Below are 19,617 nucleotides of genomic sequence, written 5' to 3'. Positions count from 1 at the left end.
GTTAGTTGAGCTAACTATAATTCGTGCCCGCGCAATGCACTGCTGATGACATCACATATTACATCACTCATGACATGGTCAGTGACATCACTGATGACATCACTGATGACATCATCCAGTGACTGTGGATCTGTAAAGTTTAAATATGTTTTATATATATAAAGGCCAAGGAGTATTGAAGAATAAGTGGGTATATGAGTGTCTGAATAGATGATTTAGTAGGTGCGTGACTGACTATAAGTGAATGATTAAATCTGTCTTATTGAATGCATGGGTTAATAAACTGTGTGAATGTCTGTATCAGTCTGTCAGTTGTGTGTAAGTGGCTGCATGGGTTGGTGAGTTGCTACATGAGTGTCTATATGGGTTATTCATTGGTTGTCTGAGTATCTCTACGTGTGCCTGAGTGTCTGTGTGGGTGGTTGGGGATGTGTGACTGTACATAGATGTGTGAGTGAGTCATTCACTGGGTATATGGGTACAAGAGTGCATCTGTGAAGGGTGTATGGGTGGTTGAGTGTGTGTATAGGTATGTTGGTGAGTGAATGGATGTCTCAGTGGTACATGTGTGAATAACTACATATGTGAAATACAGTATATCTGAGCATTGGACTATATAAATAACTATTTGTGAGAGTGAGTGATTGTGAGAGTGGCTGTATGGATGATTGTGTGCTTGTGTCAGTGATTGTATAAGAGAGTAAGTATATGTTAATATCTATATAATAAGTGAGGTGGTGTGAGTAAATGTGAGTGTGATTGATTCTTTGCATGACTGAGTAGCTGTGTTTGTAACTCTATAGGTGAGTGGCGGTGTGTGGCTGTCTGTATAGGTGTATGAATGCATATGATAGTGGCTGTATTGATGAGTGACTGCATGTATGAGTGACTGTATGGGTAAGTGAGTGGAAGTGAGTGTAGATCTAAGAATCAGTGAGTGGGTATGTAGTTATTGGTGTTGGAGTGTCTATGGTTTTGAGAACGGCAGTCTGTAATTTAGAGTGGGTGTATCAAAGGTTATATTAGGGTCTGAGAAGGTGCATGAGATTATCACGTGGATGATGTCATCAGTGATTTCATTTGAGATGTCATGAGTGATGTCACTGACCATGTCATGAGTGATGTAATATGTGATGTCATCAGCAGTGCATTGCAGGGCGCGAGATATAGTTAGCTCAACTAACTATAACGGACAAATTTCTCTGGTTTTATACAAGTGAAATGTCCAACTAACTGTAACGTCGATGAAACCTGTGTTTTTTTTAGTGAATTTCAAAGGTTTTTTAAATGTAAATTAATTACTATAACTTCCCTGAAACTTATGTTTTTTTCAGTGAATTTCAAAGGTTTTTTAAATGCTAATTTTTAACTATAACGTCCCTGAAACCTGTGGTTTTTTCAGTGAATTTCAAAGGTTTTTTAAATGCAAATTACTAACTATAACATCCCTGAAACCTATGTTTTTTTTCAGTGAATTTTAAAGGTTTTTTAAATGCTAATTTTTAACTATAACGTCCGTGAAACCTATGTTTTTTTCAGTGAATTTCTGAGGTTTTTTAAATGTTAATTTCTAACTATGCCTACAGAGGTAGGACATGTGCAGAAAGAGGAAGAAAGTCGCAGAAAGAAGCAAGAGAAATACAGAAAGAGGCAACAGAGGTCCAGAAAGAAGAAGAAAGGTACAGAAAGAAGCAAAAGATATGCAGAAATAACCAACAGAGGTGCAGAAAGAGGCCTTGTTGCAAAGTCATTCTGTTCCTCCTAACTATTTGCTGACTGGTACTGGTGGTAACTGACTCTGACTAACCAGGCCCGGAGCCAGTGCTATGCTGAAAGACACTTAGAATACAGTGAAAACACCTACATACAATAGGGTGTACTATGGGTTGGGGTACCCGTGATTGACATGACCTCCCCTGTAAGGCCCTAGTACATGATAAGGCAGGGGGATTAAAACTACCTCTAAGTCAGAGGTACAGAAAGAGGCAAGAGAAGTGCAGAAAGAAGCAATAGAGGTGCAGAAAGAAGCAAGAGAGGTGGAGAAATAGGGAAGAGGGGTGCAGAAAGAGGCAAGAGGGATACAGAATTTTGCAAATGAGCGCAGAAAGAAATAAGAGCAGTGCAGAAAGAAGCAAGGGCACTGCAGAAAAAACTAACAGAGGTGCAAAAAGAGGGAAGAGGGGTGCAGAAAGAGGTAGGAGAGGTGCAGAAAGAAGCAAGAGAGGTACAGAAAGAAGCAGGTGGGGTGCAAAAAGAAGGAAGAGAAATACAGAAAGAAGCAACAGGGGTACAGAAAGAGGCTAAAGAGGTGCAGAAACAGGCAGGAAAGGTGCAGAAAGAGGGAACGGGGTGTAAAAAGAGGCAAGAGGGGTGCAGAAAGAGGCAAGTGAGGTACAAAAAGAGGCAACAGAGATGCAGAAAGAGGCAAGAAAATTGCTGAAAGAAGCACCAGATGTGTAAAGAAGCAAGAGAAGTGCAGAAAGAGGCAAGTAAGATGCAGAAAGAGGCAAGAAAGGTGCAGAAAGAGGCAAGAGAGTTACAGAAAGAGGCAAGAGAGTACAGAAAGAGGGGAAAGGGGTGCAGAAAGAGGCTAAAGGAATGCAGAAAGAAGCAACATAAGTGCAGAAAGAAGCTAGGAAAAAGCAGAAAGAAGCAACAGAGGTGCAGAAAAAGGCAAGAGGTGTGCAGAAAGAGGCAAGAGAAGTACAGAACGAAGCAACAGAGGTGCAGAAAGAAGGAAGAGAGGTGCAGAAAGAGGCATAAGGGATGCAAGAAGAAGCAAGAGAGGTGCAGAAAGAAACAAAAGAAGTGCAGAAAGAAGGAGCAGAAGTGCAGAAAGATTCAAGAGGAGCGCAGAAACGGAAGAAGGGTACAGAATGAGGCACGAGTGGTGCAGAAAGAAGCAAGAAAGGTGCAGAAAGAAACATAAGAAGTGCAGAAAGAAGCAACAGAGGTGCAGCAAGAGGAGGGGAACAGAGGTGCAGAAAGATTCAAGAGGAGCGCAGAAACGGAAGAAGGGTACAGAAAGAGGCACGAGTGGTGCAGAAAGAAGCAAGAAAGGTGCAGAAAGAAACAAAAGAAGTGCAGAAAGAAGCAACAGAGGTGCAGCAAGAGGAGGGGAGCAGAAAGAGGGAAGAGAGGTGCAGAAAGAAACAAAAGAAGTGCAGAAAGAAGCAACAGAGGTACAGAAGAAGGCAAGAGTAGTGCAGAAAGAGGGAAGATGGGTACAGAAAAGGGCACGAGGGGTGCAGAAAGAAGCAACAGAGGTGCAGAAAGAAGCAAGAGAAGTGAATAAAGAAGCAACAGAGATGCAGGAAGGGGGAAGTGGGGAGGAGAAAGAGGCAAGAGGGATACAGAAAGAGGCAGCAGGAGTGCAAAAAGAGGGAAGGGTGCAGAAGGAGGCATGAGGGGTGGAGAAAGAAGGAAGAGGGGTGTGAAAGAGGGACGAGAGGTGCAGAAAGAAGCAAGAGGGATGCAAGAAGAAGCAAGAGAGGTACAGAAAGAAACAAAAGAAGTGCAGAAAGAAGGAGCAGAGGTACAGAAAGATTCAAGAGGAGTGCAGAAACAGGGAAGAAGGGTACAGTAAGAGGCACGAGGGGTGCAGAAAGAATTAAGAAAGGTACAGAAAGAAACATAAGAAGTGCAGAAAGACGCAACAGAGGTGCAGAAAGAGACAAAAGGGGAGCAGAAAGAGGGAAGAGAAGTGCAGAAAGAGGCACAAGGGTTGCAGAAACAAGGGACAGTGGTGCAGAAAGAGGAAAGAGAAGTGCAGAAAGAAGTAACAGAGATGCAGAAAGGGAGAGGAGGGGTGGAGAAAGAGGCAAGAGGGTGCAGAAAGATGCAAGAGAGGTACAGAAAGAAACAAAAGAAGTAAAGAAAGAAGCAACAGAGGTACAGAAAAAGGCAAGAGGAGTGCAGAAAGAGGGAAGAGGGGTACAGAAAAGGGCACGAGGGGTGCAGAAAGAAGCAACAGAGGTGCAGAAAGAAGCAAGAGATGCAGAAAGGGGGAAGTGGGGAGGAGAAAGAGGCAAGAGGGATACAGAAAGAAGCAAGAGCGTTGCAGAAGAAAGAAACCAAAGAAATGCAGAAAGATGCAGCAGAGATGTAGAAAGAGGCAGGAGGTGTGCAAAAAGAGAGAAGAAGGGTGCAGAAAGAGGCACGAGGGTGGAGAAAGAAGCAATAGAGATGCAGAAAGAAGCAACAGAGGTGCAGAAAGAGGGAAGAAAGGTGGAGAAAGAGACAAGAGAGGTGTAGAAAGGAGTAACAGAGGTGCAGAAAGAGGGAAGAGGGATGGAGAAAGAAGCAAGAAGGGTGCAGAAGGAAGCAAGAGAGGTGCAGAAAGTAACAAAATTGCAGAAAGAAGGAACAAAGGTGCAGAAAGAGGCAAGAGGAGTGCAGAAAGAGAAGAGAGGTGCAGAAAGAGGCACAAGGTTGTGCAGGAAGAAGCAAGAGAGGTACAGAAAGACGCAAGATAAGTGCAGAAAGAAGCAACAGAGATAAGGAAGAGGGAAGAGGGGTAAAGAAAGAGGCAAGAGAAGTGCATAAAGAAGCAACAGACATGCAGAAAGGGGGAAGAGCGGTGGAGAAAGAGGCAAGAGGGGTGCAGAAAGAAGCAAGAGAGGTGCAGAAAGAAACAAAAGTAGTGCAGAAGGAAGGAACAGAGGTGCAGAAAGAAGGAACAGAGGTGCAGAAAGAGGCAGGAGGAGTACAGATGGAAGGAAGAGGGGTGCAGAAAGAAGCAAGAGAGGTTCAGAAAGAGGGAAGAGGGGTGTGAAAGAGGCAGGAGGCGTACAGAAAGAAGCAAGAGGGTGCAGAAAGAAGCAAGAGAGGTGCAGAAAGAAACAAAAGAAGTGCAGAAAGAAGCAACAGAAATGCAGAAAGAGGCAAGAGAGGCATAGAAAGAAGCAAGAGTGGCTTACACACCATTAGTACCAATTTAATACCCACATTTAGCAATAAGTAACAGGTGACTTAATCCCCAACTTAGAACGCGCCAGGAGCTGCGTTTGCACAGTGGTGCACAGAGGGGGCGGGGCCTCCCACGAGACACCGGCTTTATTTTAAATTGCTTTTTGGAAGGAGGGCTGTGTGTCCCCCCTTTCCTTTATTATTTTTGGGCCCTGGGGACCCCATGCCCCAGGGCCTGAGCATTTTTTTACTTCTTTTTTTTTTAAACGGGAAGGGCCCACCGGGCCCTTTTTCCATGGCCGATTTCGGCCCGGGAACCCCATCCCCCAGGCCACGGCCACATATTTCTTTATTTTTTTCCAATAATTTTTAAGGAGGGGACCGTGTGGCCCCCCCTCCTGAGGCCAATTTTGGCCCCGGGGACCCGATACCCCGGGACCCAGCCTTATTTATTTATTTTTAAAAAATACTAAACGGAGGAAGGCTGCGTGGCCCGCCTTCCCTTTGCCAATTTTGGTCCCCCGGGGCCTGGCCTCCTTGATGGGGACCGTCCCTGTCGGCTCACCGCCTCCTGCGGGAGTCGGACTAGCTTTTGGACAAGGGGAGCTGCTAACATGCAGCTCCCCTTGCCCAACATTGAGATAGCCCCGGGAAGGTGGAAATCACCAGTAACGGACCCCCATATTAACATAATGTGTGCCCCGGGGAAGTGGTGGTCCCTGGGGCAGTGTGGGGAGGGGCAGGAGCCCCCCCACACTCCTATAATTAAATTGGAGCCCCGGGGAGGTGGCAGTCCCTGGGGCTGGGGGGCCAAAGAGGCCCCCACCCACTATTAAAGCAAAGCCCCAGGGAGGTGGCAGTCCATGGGGCAGCATGGGGGGCATGAGCCCCCCACACATTTTTTTTAAAAGCCCCAGGGAGGTGGTGGTCCCCAGGGCTGCGGGGGGGCACATATCCCCCGCACACTATGAGCAAATCCCCAGGGAGGTGGAGGGCCCTGGGGCTGTGGGGGCCCCCATGGGCCCCCACACCATACTTATAAATTGCCCCCAGGACCTGGCCCACCCATGGGCTTATAGAAAACAAAGTGCCGGAGCCCAATGGGTGCGCGAATCCGGACACATTTTTTTTAAAAAAATGCTTTTTTGGGCCCTGGGGGATCCTTGTGGGACCGCCCCGAGCAGGCCCAGAGGGTCAGGGTGTTTCTAACCCGCCCCCTTTTCTTGTTTTTTATCTTTTTACTCCTTTTTACTTGTGACTCGGTTACCGAATCACAAGATGGCTGCCAACACTTCCTGGTTTGGAGTGTTGGCAGCCAATCAGAATGAATCTCGTGCTCGGGAGGGCTCCCGAATCCTCGGTGCTCAGATATCAATATTTTTATTTTTTGAATTTCTCAGCAACTACTATCTATGCATACATATTTATGCATCTATGTATGTGTGCATATATATGTGTGTTTATATTTATGTGCACATATATAGTGCATATATGTGTGCATATATATGTGTGTGCATATATATGTATGTGTGCATATATTTGTGTGCACATATACATGTGGGTGCATATATATGCACATACATATATATATGCACACACATATATATGCACATATACATATATGCACATATATATGCAGATATACATATATATTCCAAAAATCAAGAAAAGTGAGGAAGAAGCTGTGATTCATTCTGCTTCCATGCTTAATAGTTTATAATCAAAAGGGAATTAATCATGTGTCGTTAGCAAGCCAGGGTCTATAAGTATGGTCGACATGTTTCAGTCCATGGGTGTCTCTAAAGATCGATGGACTTTCATCAAGACCTTAGTCATAGCGATATTGAGTTGGATCGCTTTAACAGATCGGATAAGTTAATGTCACCTATCTTCGTCATTATTTCATTTAATTGACGATGTGTATAGGTTATGGTTCTACCTCTTGCTTTTTGGAGTTTAATTAAACTCCATCGGGTGTTGCGGGAGCTCGCTGAGGTGCTACTTGCACATCCTTGTTGTAGCTTCCTTCCGTGAAACAAGTCGACCACTGAAACAACGATTTTATAGGTGCGGTGGACCATTTACATATCCACTAGAGCACCAGTCGCTGATTTTAAACTTACCCTCCCTGATGAATAAAACACAGAGTACAGGAAGTTTGACTGCCTGGTGAACGGGAAACTCAGGTGGAAAAGGACCTAATGACAAAACCAATCACCTAACCTTTTCAAGCAGATAATTTAGATATACCGCAACCCACAGGTTAGAGTGTATGAGAGCCTTTCTACAACACTCATGGACCCTGGCTTGCTAACGACACGTGATTAATTCCCTTTTGATTATAAAATATATACATATATAAGCACACATATATGCACACATACACATATATAAGCAGACATATATGCGCACAGACATATATATGCACACACATATATATGCACAAACACATATATATGCATATTACCTACTGGCGGTCGCGGTCGCCAGTAGGTAGTTATAGCTAGAACCTATTTTCCATAGGAAATCTGCAACATTCTATTCCCAATAAGTCTGACGCCGATTGACGAATCTTCGCGAACTTTTTCAAACTTTTGGCCAGCTCCGGTCCACTCCTATCCTGAAAGTTTCGGGGTAATTTGTCAAGCGGGGGCCGAGAAAAAAGAGGGGTCCCAAAATGCGTTTTCCCCATGCAATTTCCCATAGGACCTTTTGACGCAGCTACAGCCTGAACTGCTGAACGGAATTACACCAAATTTGGCAAAAGGGTAGTCCTCAGTTCAGACTCGTGCCTTTTGCTTAAGTGGTGTAAATCCGTTCTGTAATTCCTGAGAAAATTAGAGTTAAAAGTACATATATATCTATTGCCTCGGAGGATCTGCGCACCCTATGCGCACCCTGAGCGCACCCTCTGAGAACCGTGCGCGCACCCTCCCGATCACGCGCTGAATGCTAATTGGCTGTCAAGTGTCTGTCAACATTCAAAACCAGGAACTGTTGGCAGCCATTTTGTGCCTCGGTAGAAGCGAGGCTGAAGAAGTAAGGGAAATAAGTGTGTGAAACATGTAAAGGGGGCAGGGTAGAAATACTCTGACCCTATAGTGTTGCTTAGGGGGTCCCAGAAGGACTCCCACGGCCCCTTTTTTTTAAACGGCAAAATGCACGCAGGGTGTGCGGATCCGGCCGTAAAAAAAAATTTATTGAGGGAGGGGGTCTGCGTGACCCCCCTCCTGGAGCCTTTGAGGGCCCTGGGGACCGCCACCCCCCAGGGCCGGCTCCTACAGTGTCCTGGGGTGTCCACCCCCAGGACACTGTTGTTTGCTATGAGAGGGCGGGAGTCTCCCGCCCTCCCAAAGCAAACTTCGTTTGGATTTTGAAAGAGAGAGCAGGAAAACCTGCTCTCTCTTTCAAAATCCAAACCATATTGCTTTTCCACACGGGCAGCTGCATGTCAGCAGCTCCCCATGTGGAAAAGCAATGCAGGCTCCCGAAGGACACGGGGAGCCGGCTGGGACTGTGAGGGCGTTGTGGCTCCCCTCACGGTCCCCAACGTGTTTTTATAAGCCCCGGAGGATGGGGTCCCCGGGGATAATAAAAATTAGTGATAGGGGCTATTTTTTTTTTTACGCTAAAATTAGGAGTCGCGCATCCTAACGTGTTGGGTGCACGATTTCTCTCGCGTAGGGTGCGCGGTTCCTAACGCGTTGGGTGCACAACTCCAAGGGAAAAAAATGAAATTTTTGAGAGAGAAACATCAAGCTTAAATGTTTTGTTCTTGAGTGGCTCTAAAAAGAGTTTAGATTATGTCTTCAATTAATATTTACATGAAATACATATATATATGTTTTTTGACATTTAAAATATTTCGTGGGATTCGCGCACCCACCGCGTCAATCTCGCACATGACGTTTCACGGATGCGCGCGAGCGTCGCTCAACGTATTTCGTACGTATCGCGTATGGGCTTGGAGTCGCGTACCAGTCGCATAGCAATCGCACACGAAAATACGTACCCAACGCATACAGTACTCGGATCCTACACTACAATCGTAAAATGGCAACTATGTTCCACGCAGGGATCGAGAAAGGTGCGCATAGGGTGTACGAATCCAAAAAAAATGGTAACAAAAAAAATAACAAAGTATTAAAAATATAGTTTAAAATATATATAAAAAATAGTTTTAAAAAATTTACAAAAATTGTTTAAAAAAAAATCTTTAAAAACAAATAATATTTTTTAATTTTTAAAAGAATTAATTGGAAAAAAACTTTTAAAAATGGTGAAAAACAATATAAAAAAACATAATTAAAGGAATTGATACACTGAAATATCAAGATTTAGAAATCCTATGAAAATAATTAAACATCATAGCTTTAGAGATAAGTTATAGATAGGATTTAGCATTTAAAAAACCTTTGAAATTCACTTAAAAAACCACAGGTATGCTATAGTTAGGAAATAGCATTTAAAAAACTTTTGAAATTCACTGAAAAAACCACAGGTTTCAGGCACGTTATAGTTAGCAATTAGCATTTAAAAAACCTTAGAAATTCACTGAAAAAACTATAGGTTTCAGGGGCGTTATAGTTAGCTGGACATTTCCCTCGTACAAAACCCTAGAAATTCCCCCGTTATAGTTAGTTCAGCTAACTATAACTCGCGCCTCCGCAATGCACTGCTGATGACGTCACATATTACATCACTCATGACATGGTCAGTGATATCACTGATGACATCACTGATGACATCTCAAATGACATCACTGATGACATCATCCAGTGTCTGTGTGCTTCTATAAACTTTAAATATGTTTATTATATATGGGGAAAGGCATATTGAAGAATGAGTGAGTGTATAAGTGTATGGATGATTTTGTAGGTGCGCGACTGACTCTATAAGTGAGTCATTAAATGTATCTTACTGAATGCATGAGTTAATGATTAAACTGTGTGAATGACTGTATGCGTCTGTCTGTTGGTGTGTAAGCGGATGCATGGTTTTGTGAATAGGTACATGAATGTCTATATAAGTTATTGATTGGTTGTCTGAGTGTCTGAGTATCTGTATGGGTACCTGAGTGTTTGTGTGGGTGGGATGTGTGTGACTATGTGCATAGATGTGTCAGTGGGTGGTTCACTGGGTGCATGGTTTCAACACTAGGTCTGTAATGGACTGTATGGGTAGGTGAATATCTGTATGGTTGGGTTAGTGTGTGAATATATATTTCATTAATACATGTGTAATTTACTACATATGTGAACAGCAGTATATATGTATGTTGGAGTACAGAAATGACTATAACTGAGAGTGTGTGATAGTGTGAGTAGCTGTATGGATGAGTGTGTGCTTATATCATTGATTGTATAAGACCATAAGAATGTGCTAGTATTTGTATGAGTAATTGAGCTTGTGTGTGTATAACTGTCCAGGTGACCACAGACAGAGTCAAGGCAAATGAGACGAACGTCCGGGAACTTCAAACCTCCACAAAGAAACTGGAAGAACGGGTTCAGCAGCTCACGCACCAGCACCAACGGATGGCCCTCAAACCCGAAGACCAGGAGGGGCAGGCTCGCTGTAACAACATAAGAGTGGTGGGGGTACCAGAGGGCTCAGAAGGACCGAGTGTGGACCTCTTCCTTGAAGATCTAATCCTCAATCACCTCAAACCAAAACAGCTCTCCTCCCTCTCACGATAGCGAGGGCTCACTGGCCGCTGATCCCGCCACCAAAGCCTGGGGCGGCTCCTAGGACAATCATAGCAAAAATCCTCAACTACAGGGACCGCGACGCAATTCTACAAGCGGCCCGAATGCAAGTGGATCTGTGCTACGAAAACACCACAGTGCGCTTCTTCCCGGACTTCATACTCAGAGTTCAACAGGAACGATGCTCTTTTGATGGGATCAAGAGGGCACTACGGGACAGAGGAATCAAATACATGATGTTTTTCCCCGCAAAGCTCAAAATCATCACAGATGGGAAATCATTGTTCTTCACTACCCCAGCGGAGGTGCAAACATGGCTGGACAAGGCGACCACGTGGAGATCAGAAGCCACCGGGGGAGACAACTGGAGAGACACCCGCACCCACTCGCCGGGCTCGGCAGATGGCAGGTCGGACTCAGACAAGCGGAGTCGGCAATCCTGTAGATCAAGATCCAACAGCCCCGTGACACAGACGGCCAACAGAGACTGAAAATGGACCTACCGGTGGTGTCGGATGGCGAGATCTGCCCCATCAAACTGTAACGTATAAAACCTTGCTATGCTGAAGTGGGGTGAGGGGTACGCCATAAGGGGCTGGTCCTGCGGGACTGATGGGTCCACACAATGACACTCTCCATTGATGGGTGAGGGCAGGCACCCGGCGGCCGGAGTCAGTGCTAGCTCATTTTCCCCCACAACTGTTGATCTGTTCTTGGGGTGATAGGCGCTCTGCTTATTGGGGATGTGGGTAGTTTTAAACTTATGTAACAGGGTAGCAGGGAGGGGGGTTGGTGTCAAGGGGGTATTGTGTTTTGTTTCACTGTGAACATCTTTCAGGGTTGTTGGGATGAAGGGGGAGGGTGGACAGTTCTTGGTCACGCACAAACAACATTTTTCTACTTTGGCTGTGTTGCACGTATCAAAACTGTGGTAGGAATCACGTATGTAATGATGAGTATGCAGTGGGATAAGAGTCTAAAGCTCCTAAGTTGGAACGTTAACGGGTTGGGGGATAAGGTAAAGCAGAGTATTGTTCTCCAATACATAAAACGTCAAGCTCCAAATGTTGCTTTTGTCCAAGAGACACACCTCATTGGCAACACCTGTAAGGCGTTAAACAGGTGGGGGTATACAATGGTGGCACATGCCGGCTTTACCTCTGGCTCATGAGGGGTGGGCATCCTCCTTAAACACACCTTTCCACTCAGCATAAGGCACACATGGACCGACCCCCTAGGGCGCTATGTGGAGGTCTCAGGACAATGGGAGGGGCACACTCTGACACTACTAACAGTCTATATTCCACCAGGTCTCCAGACCCAGCCCTACAAGGACCTAGGGGCATTCATAGTCTCCCTTCCTGAAGGACAATTAGTACTGGGTGGGGACTTCAACGCAGTTGTATCTGGCCTATCTGACTGAAGCCCACCACAAGATATTACCGGGGGGGAGCAACTGGCTCTCAAATGTCCTTGAGGCCTTCGGCTTCACGGACCTCTGGCGGATGCGCCACCCTGGTCTCAAACAATACACTTTCTTCTTTGGACCGCACCACTTCTTCTCCAGGATTGATTATGTCCTTATGCCCGTACACCAAAACACGACCGTACAAGAAATTCGTCATTTGGCATGGGGCATCTCTGATCACTCCCCCTTGTGGGTTCATCTAACAATTGGAGACAAAAGGGTCGGTTGTGTAGCGCCAATTAACCCGTGGTATCTCCGCAATCCCGAAGTCAAAACCAGGCTCATTTGCACTTTTGACCATTACTTCCAAGACAACGAAGGCACAGTTGACTCCCCCACCACCCTCTAGGAGGCTTTTAAGACGGTCGCTAGGGGTCATACCCTCTCGGCCATAGCTGGATTGCGCAAAGAAAGAGATAAAGAGGCTACTCGAATAGAGCATGACCTCCTCCGCCTCGAGGAGGCGCAAAAGACGGGGAAGATCAGGCTGCGCTTCATAACTTGCAACTCAAGGTAGCTGAATACAAAGCAGTTGCGGCGGAGGCAGCCAAAACACTCGCAAGAGACAGGAATGGACGTCTATATGACCAAGGAGCCAAAGCAGGCAAGCTAATCGCTTGGCTAGACAAGAAAGAGAGGGCAAAAAGGCTGGTACCGGAGCTCAAGAGTAGTGCTGATGCCGTCCTTACGGAGCCCCACGACATAGTACTCGAGTTCACTAATCATTTTAAACAGGTGTATCAGAGTGGCTCGGAATTACCGGAGGAGGACTCCTCCACACCTCTTTTAGACATCCGGCTGCCGTCCTCGCTGACTCCGACAGAGAAGCTTTGGACAGTGCACTGACAGACGACGAACTTGCTACAGCAATAAGAGATCTTCTACCTGGGAAAGCCCTGGGCCCCAACGGGCTGCCCATAGAGCTTTACAAACTCAAACCTGACAAGCTAGCCCCGTATCTCAGGAAAATGTTTCAGGACTGTAAAGAACTTGGCTTACTCCCCCATGACCAACGTATCACCACTCTGGTAACCATACATAATGAAGGGAAACCGAAAGATGAATGCTCCTCCTATAGACCTATCTCCCTTCTAAATGCGGAACCCAAAATCCTGGCCAAACTATTGGCGAACTGGTTGAGACAGGTAATAGACAAACTGGTCCACCCCGATCAGTCGGGCTTCATGCCACACCGTAACACTGCTCTCAATCTTCGAAGATTATATGGGGTACTGGGGCGGCAGGCCACCATTCAGGAAGACAAGATAGTGGTCTCGCTAGAAGCCGCTATGGCGTTTGATACCCTTTAATGGGTATATCTGATGGCGGTCATCAAGAAGTTGGGATTTGGCCCCAAATTTATTGGATGGGTGAGGCTCCTCTACCCAGAACCACTGGCCCAAGTCGTAGTTAACAATAAAGTCTCGGAGGTGTCCACTCTAGGTAGAGGGACGCGGCAGGGGTGCCCCCTCTCGCTGCTCCTCTTCGCCCTGTCCCTCGAGCCACTGGTGGCATGGATACAACAGGACCCCTCCATCAGGGGCCATAGATGGACTGAGGGATGGGAGGATCGAATCTCACTCTATGCTGATGACATCCTCCTATATCATGCTTCTCCCCAGAAGTTGCTACGGGTGGTCCTAGATATCTTCACAAACTTCGGGAGAAACTCTGGCTATAGAATTAATTGGAGCAAGTAGCTGTTGTATGTTCTACATGGAGATCCCCCCCCCCCCTGCCGAGGGACTGCCCCATCCTGACAGCCACAGATGGATTTAAATACCTCGGTATTTTCATCACAACCGATGCTAAACTCCGCTATGGGCGTAATCTCCTTCCCCCCTTACAGAGATTTAGGAGAGACACCACTACCTGGAAGACACTGCCTCTGTCTCTACTGGGCCGGGCAGCACTTTTTAAAATGATGGCACTGCCTCGTTTCCTCTATGCTCTCCAGAACTTCCCGGACCTAGTTCCACCCAAGTTCTTTAAGGACATCGAAAGCACCCAAAGGGATCTACTGTGGGACTCCCTGACATCAAAAAGTATTATTGGGCGGCACATCTCTCAGCCGTAAATCATTGTACTTACCGCGGTGGAGATGACCCAGGTTATAGGATGGACAAATGGGTACTCCCCAGAGGCAGATTCACTAGGGTGCTCTATTCCAGGCCCAAAAAATATTCACTGACAGGACCCACACAACACTCAGTACAGCTTTGGCACACGGTCAACCGAAGCTTAGGATGGGCCAAAAAGCTCACGCTCGGCACGCCACTGTGGGATTCCGAGTGCTTGGGTACACTGGAGCAGACTAAGAGCTTTGACAAATGGGACCTAATTGGGCTCTCCCGCATTGGGGACCTATGGGGAACAAATGGGATGGTCTCATTTGCCTCACTCCAACAGACACACGAGCTAGCCAACTCGGAATATTACAGATACTTACAGATCAGCCACTCCCTTCAGGCTAACATTCCCACGGGTTCCGCCCCCCCAGAGTCCTCCCCTCTTGGGGATAGACTACTGGATGGGTACTTGCCGGACAAAGTCATCTCCCTCACGTACAAAAAACGTATTCATAAGACCCCTGATCCCTTAATCTCACTGAGAGAGAAATGGGGGAGGGATGGCCTCGAGCTGGATGACGAAGAATGGCAGGAGGTACTGTCCTCCCCTAGGGAGGTTGCTATCTCCTCCAAACTGAGACTCATCCAGTTGAAAATTCTACACCGGATATATATCTCTGGCACTAGGCTGGTGTTGATGGGTAGGGTCGAAGAGGGGTTGTGTAAAAGACAATGTGACTCAGATGTATCTTTATGCACATTATTTGGGAATGTGTGCTAATCCAGGACTTGTGGGGGAAAGTGCATGAATGTATGAGCGCAGTCTGCGGAGTGAAAATTCGACCTGAAGCCAAGAGATGCCTCCTAAACGTCTGGAAGCCCACAGACCTTAACACCAAGGGCAAACTCTGGGCTCGTCTTTGGGGAGCGGCGGCGCCACCATCATTGGGTGCCTGGAAGGCAGATATGGACTGGTGTATGGTAAGAGAGAGGACTGTATATGTAGCACGTGGCTGCCCCCAAAAATGGATAGTGATCTGGTCCAAGTGGAATGTATATCGTGGGAACATCTGTGAACCCCCACCTATCCCCATCCTAGACAAACCGTTATCGCCTTGATATGTAAGATCATTGAGCCTCTTGTCCTGCCACATGTGCCATATTGTGTTGTTATACTATGTAACTGCTCGACTTGAGAATGTGTAATACTGCTGAGACTTATGATTAACCTTACATGATGACCATAACATTTTGTTCAATAAAAACAGTTAAAAAAAATTTTAAAAAAAGAATTACTCAGGTAAAACTTGAAATTGTGGGTATTTGAGGTAATGGGTTTAATGTTAATTGCTTGCAAATTCAAGTATAAATATAGATATACCCTTTGATAGAGGACGTTGCTTACAATTCAAGCGCAATATAGATATACCTCTTGACAAGGGATGTCGTGCGGTAACGGTTACGTATCAATTTTGATTAGTAGATCGCAATATGATTAGATATACCATTGAGACACACCTCTTTGGCTTCTAAAATGTTACATTTTGTATATATTGGCATGTACAATGGTGACTGATTTTAGTAACTGGTTATTTGATAATGTTATTATTTTGTATGGTCCTATAGGACGGGATTCGAAATTTTAATAATCATTTTTATTGATGAAGCTACTGTGCCGATCCTCGAGATTCTTATATCGATCGGTGAGTGTTTAGTATGTTGTTAGCCCTCCAGATTTACATATTGACACCTACATGCATGAACAGTTAGTGTCATGTGGGTAGTAATTGAGTATGATGTTTATTTACCCTTTGCTATAGGGCACATTAGTGTATAAGGACGGTACTTCATTGACTGTGACAGAGGACTATATTTTTACCTGTCTTATGGATATTGTTGTTCGTGAATGAGTTTTTTTTATACATTAGCACAATGGATTGGTGCATGTGATACTTTTTTCTTCACTTTTCTCTCTTTTTATTCCTTTTTGGACATTATACTTAGAGAAGGCAGTTCCTTATTTCGGGTTTTTACTTAACTTTATAGTTTGTTTTGTTGAGCACCTCGACGTATATTTTTCGTATTGGTATTTTTTTCTTTGGTCTATTCAATTCTCATTAGAGAAAAACTATTTTAAACTCTCTTCATCTTTATGAACTCTAGTTGAACTGACTTATGGTTTACTCTTAGGTGGCTTCTTTTTCTTTTTTTTTAAATCACACTATTGGTGGTGGTTCTTGTGAATGTAGCTTACTTCGCCCCAATAGATTAATATGGAACTTATGTATCTGTTTATTGTAGCCCTGATGAAGACTTAGGTTAATTCCTAAAGACAAAACATGTGTTGGCTCTGTGGCTATCTGTTGTTGAGATGAAGAACTGAAGCATATACTTTAAAAGATTTGGAATAAAAAACACCAAAGAAGAACATTGGAGAAGACTAACATGTGGATTTATTTTTCTGGCACCACTATCTGAGTGGGGCTCAGGACATTGACTTCTTTATACATATATATGCACACACATATTATGCACACATATATGTGCACACACAGATATATGCACACACAATTGCACACATATATGTGCACACACATATATATGCACACATACATAGATATGCATATATATATGTGGTGGCGCTAAATTTAGCAGCCTAGCGCTAACGCAGGCACTCTTGCACCATAGTGCAAGGGTGTCTGCGTTGCAGGGGAAGATTGTTTATGAGCAGGAAGGTGCCCCTTCCTGCACATAAATAATCTTTAAAAGATGTATTGTAACTTTATGTGTGCTGCTTAATGCAGCACTAATAGAAGTTGCAAAACGTCGTTTTTTTTATTGTTTATGTGCAGTAAGGCTCACCTTCCTGCACATAAACAATCAGAGGCCTTTTGCTGTTTCTGCGTGTGCTGCACAATGCAGCACATATGAAAAAAGCAAACAAGAGCAGAAAATAAACATTTCTCCTTGTTACGCTGTTTAAGACCAGGTTTTCCCTGGTCTTAATTTTGGCGCAGCCTCATATTTACCCTGCCCTTGTAAATATGGGGCAGCGTCAAAATCTATGGGTGTTGCGGTGGAACGCCCGCCACAACACCCATTGCCCACTCCTTTCACACTAAGTATAGCGTGAAAGGGGTCCTTGTTCATTTATTTATTATTTATTTATTTATTGTAAATAAGGTGAAGCACACTGAAAGTGACGTTCCTGTGCCGATAAGGGCTTGTAAATATGCCCCTATGTGTTACATAAAGAAACTAGCTCTAGCTAAATTAAGACAATGAAAGTGCAGGCAGGATTTTCTAAATGAGAAAGAAGGAAAGCGTGAGCATCATGTGAACCTCAGTAGAAGTTTAGATAGTAGAAAGAGTGTTGAATATGAAGCCTCACAGTCGGGGAAATCAGAAAAGATATAGAGATCTGCTCTCTTTTAAATACGCTAAGGGTCTCCCATCTATCTGCTATGGAGCACTAATTAAAAACCCAATTGAATGTCCCAGAACATTCATATCTCGCTCCCACCCGAAACCCCCTAAATTCCCATGTCAACACAATGAGGTACACACCTGCTCGTCCTTGAATGTTTCGTCTTCCTGCCTTAAGGGGTACAGGAGACTCCTCTAAACATCAATTCTCCGCAGCCGCTGCCAACTTTTCGTCTCCATACCTCACTGTCAATCTAATACAAAATCATTAGCCTTTCTCTAGCTAATGAGGGACCTAATAACACAACTGCAAGTAAAGAAACAAACTGCATACTAACAGCATCAAGATGTGTAGCATTTTGGCTAAGGCCTAATGTTGAGCTAAGTTAGCACGAGAATCGAAATGGAAACACATTATAACATTATTAACCACCCAAAAGCAAGCTATCATCATTATGGCATGAATATCCAATACATTTACATACATGTGCTATTTATTCACTGCAATGCACTACAGTCTATTTTAGTTTTTTGGAATCCCCACATTCTTAGGAGCTATTACCCTCCACAGTCATACACATGGTCTTCACACAAAACGGCGTTCTCAGATCAAAAGATCTCCGCTAAAGATGCCACCAGGCCCGTTGGACATTGCAGCGCCGGTCCGACGAGGAGCGCCCAATGATGAAGCATGACACCCTAACAGGTGTGTGAGGGCAACAAGATCTGAAATTTAATTTTCCCTTCCCAGATCAGATTCAACAGCAAAATCATCACGATCTTTTCCAAATTGGCCATTTAGAGGAACTGCTCTTACCTGTCTTTTCCTACGTAGACCCCCGGGAGCATTAGAACAGGACCTCTTTAAACAACCAGCTCTCTTGTCCCCCCCTTTCCTGATTACATGTTTATGCACGGCATCATTGCCGAGGGACCTAAACACATAATTGAACTAATACCACGCCTGACTCTGTACTATCATTCACTCTAAGTTTCAAGCAGAAACATATTCCCGATTCCCAACGCCCCGAAAAAACCTTCAACATCTCACCATGGATAATCATGGGCTAAGTTTTTCTGACGACATGGTGTCGGAAATCCTACGGGCTCCTTCCCTACTACAAACTGACAGCAGCACGCCTTCTTGCAGCACTACTGAAGATTGGAATTCTATTACAAATCAGAAGAAATTACAGACTAAGATTGCACTTCATGGTGCAATGATGACAGAATACTTGAGGGCAAACATCGCCCCAAACGGCCTACTGGTCACTAACGCTCCTAGAATCTTCCTGGAAGACATTGGGTTCAGAAAAGAATGGTCCCTGGTGGCTTGGAAGTGCACCAGGGACTGGTTGATCCTGATCATTAATACTGCCAAACGTTTGGCTGACAAACTACTTATTGAAATCACCATCGCGGAAAACAACTTAAAAGCCTCCATTAACATCACCGCTTACAAAAGTAGACTAACAGAAATCAATGCTGAGATAGATGACCACAAGAATCATCTTATGCAACAGAAAATCACAAAACTGCAAAAAGATATAAAGAGATTCGACAAGGAGAAAGTGTACCCCTATATTAAGGAGGATTACCAAGCGCCCACTGGCGAAGACTCCTCAGATGGCAGCTCGGTAGAGAGCAGACCACGCTACAACTCCAATAGTAGTACATCAAGCAATGAAAGTCGTTCCAGCATGAAGAAGAATTGGGGACAACCACCACCACCCATGTATGGATACCCAATGAATCCCTTCTATGGCCAACAACAACCGTGGAACCCGATGTACCACATGCCTGCACCCATGTACCATTTCAACCAGAACCAACAGCCTTTTTTAGGAAGAGGCCGGGGCAGGGGAAGAGGCAGAAGACGAGACGGTCAATCGAAACAAGTCCAATGGCAGGACCAACCCATTCCCCAACAGCAAGAACGAATGGAATTGAGGAGCAGGAAGAACAACAAAACCTAGTGGTCAATCTATCAAACAAAAATCTAACGCCCACTGAAACAAAAGTTCTAAATAGGGGTCTA

Source organism: Triturus cristatus, chromosome 9 (genome assembly GCF_964204655.1).
Source record: "Triturus cristatus chromosome 9, aTriCri1.1, whole genome shotgun sequence".
NCBI classification, from domain to species: domain Eukaryota; kingdom Metazoa; phylum Chordata; class Amphibia; order Caudata; family Salamandridae; genus Triturus; species Triturus cristatus.
This window is presented reverse-complemented; position numbering follows the sequence as displayed.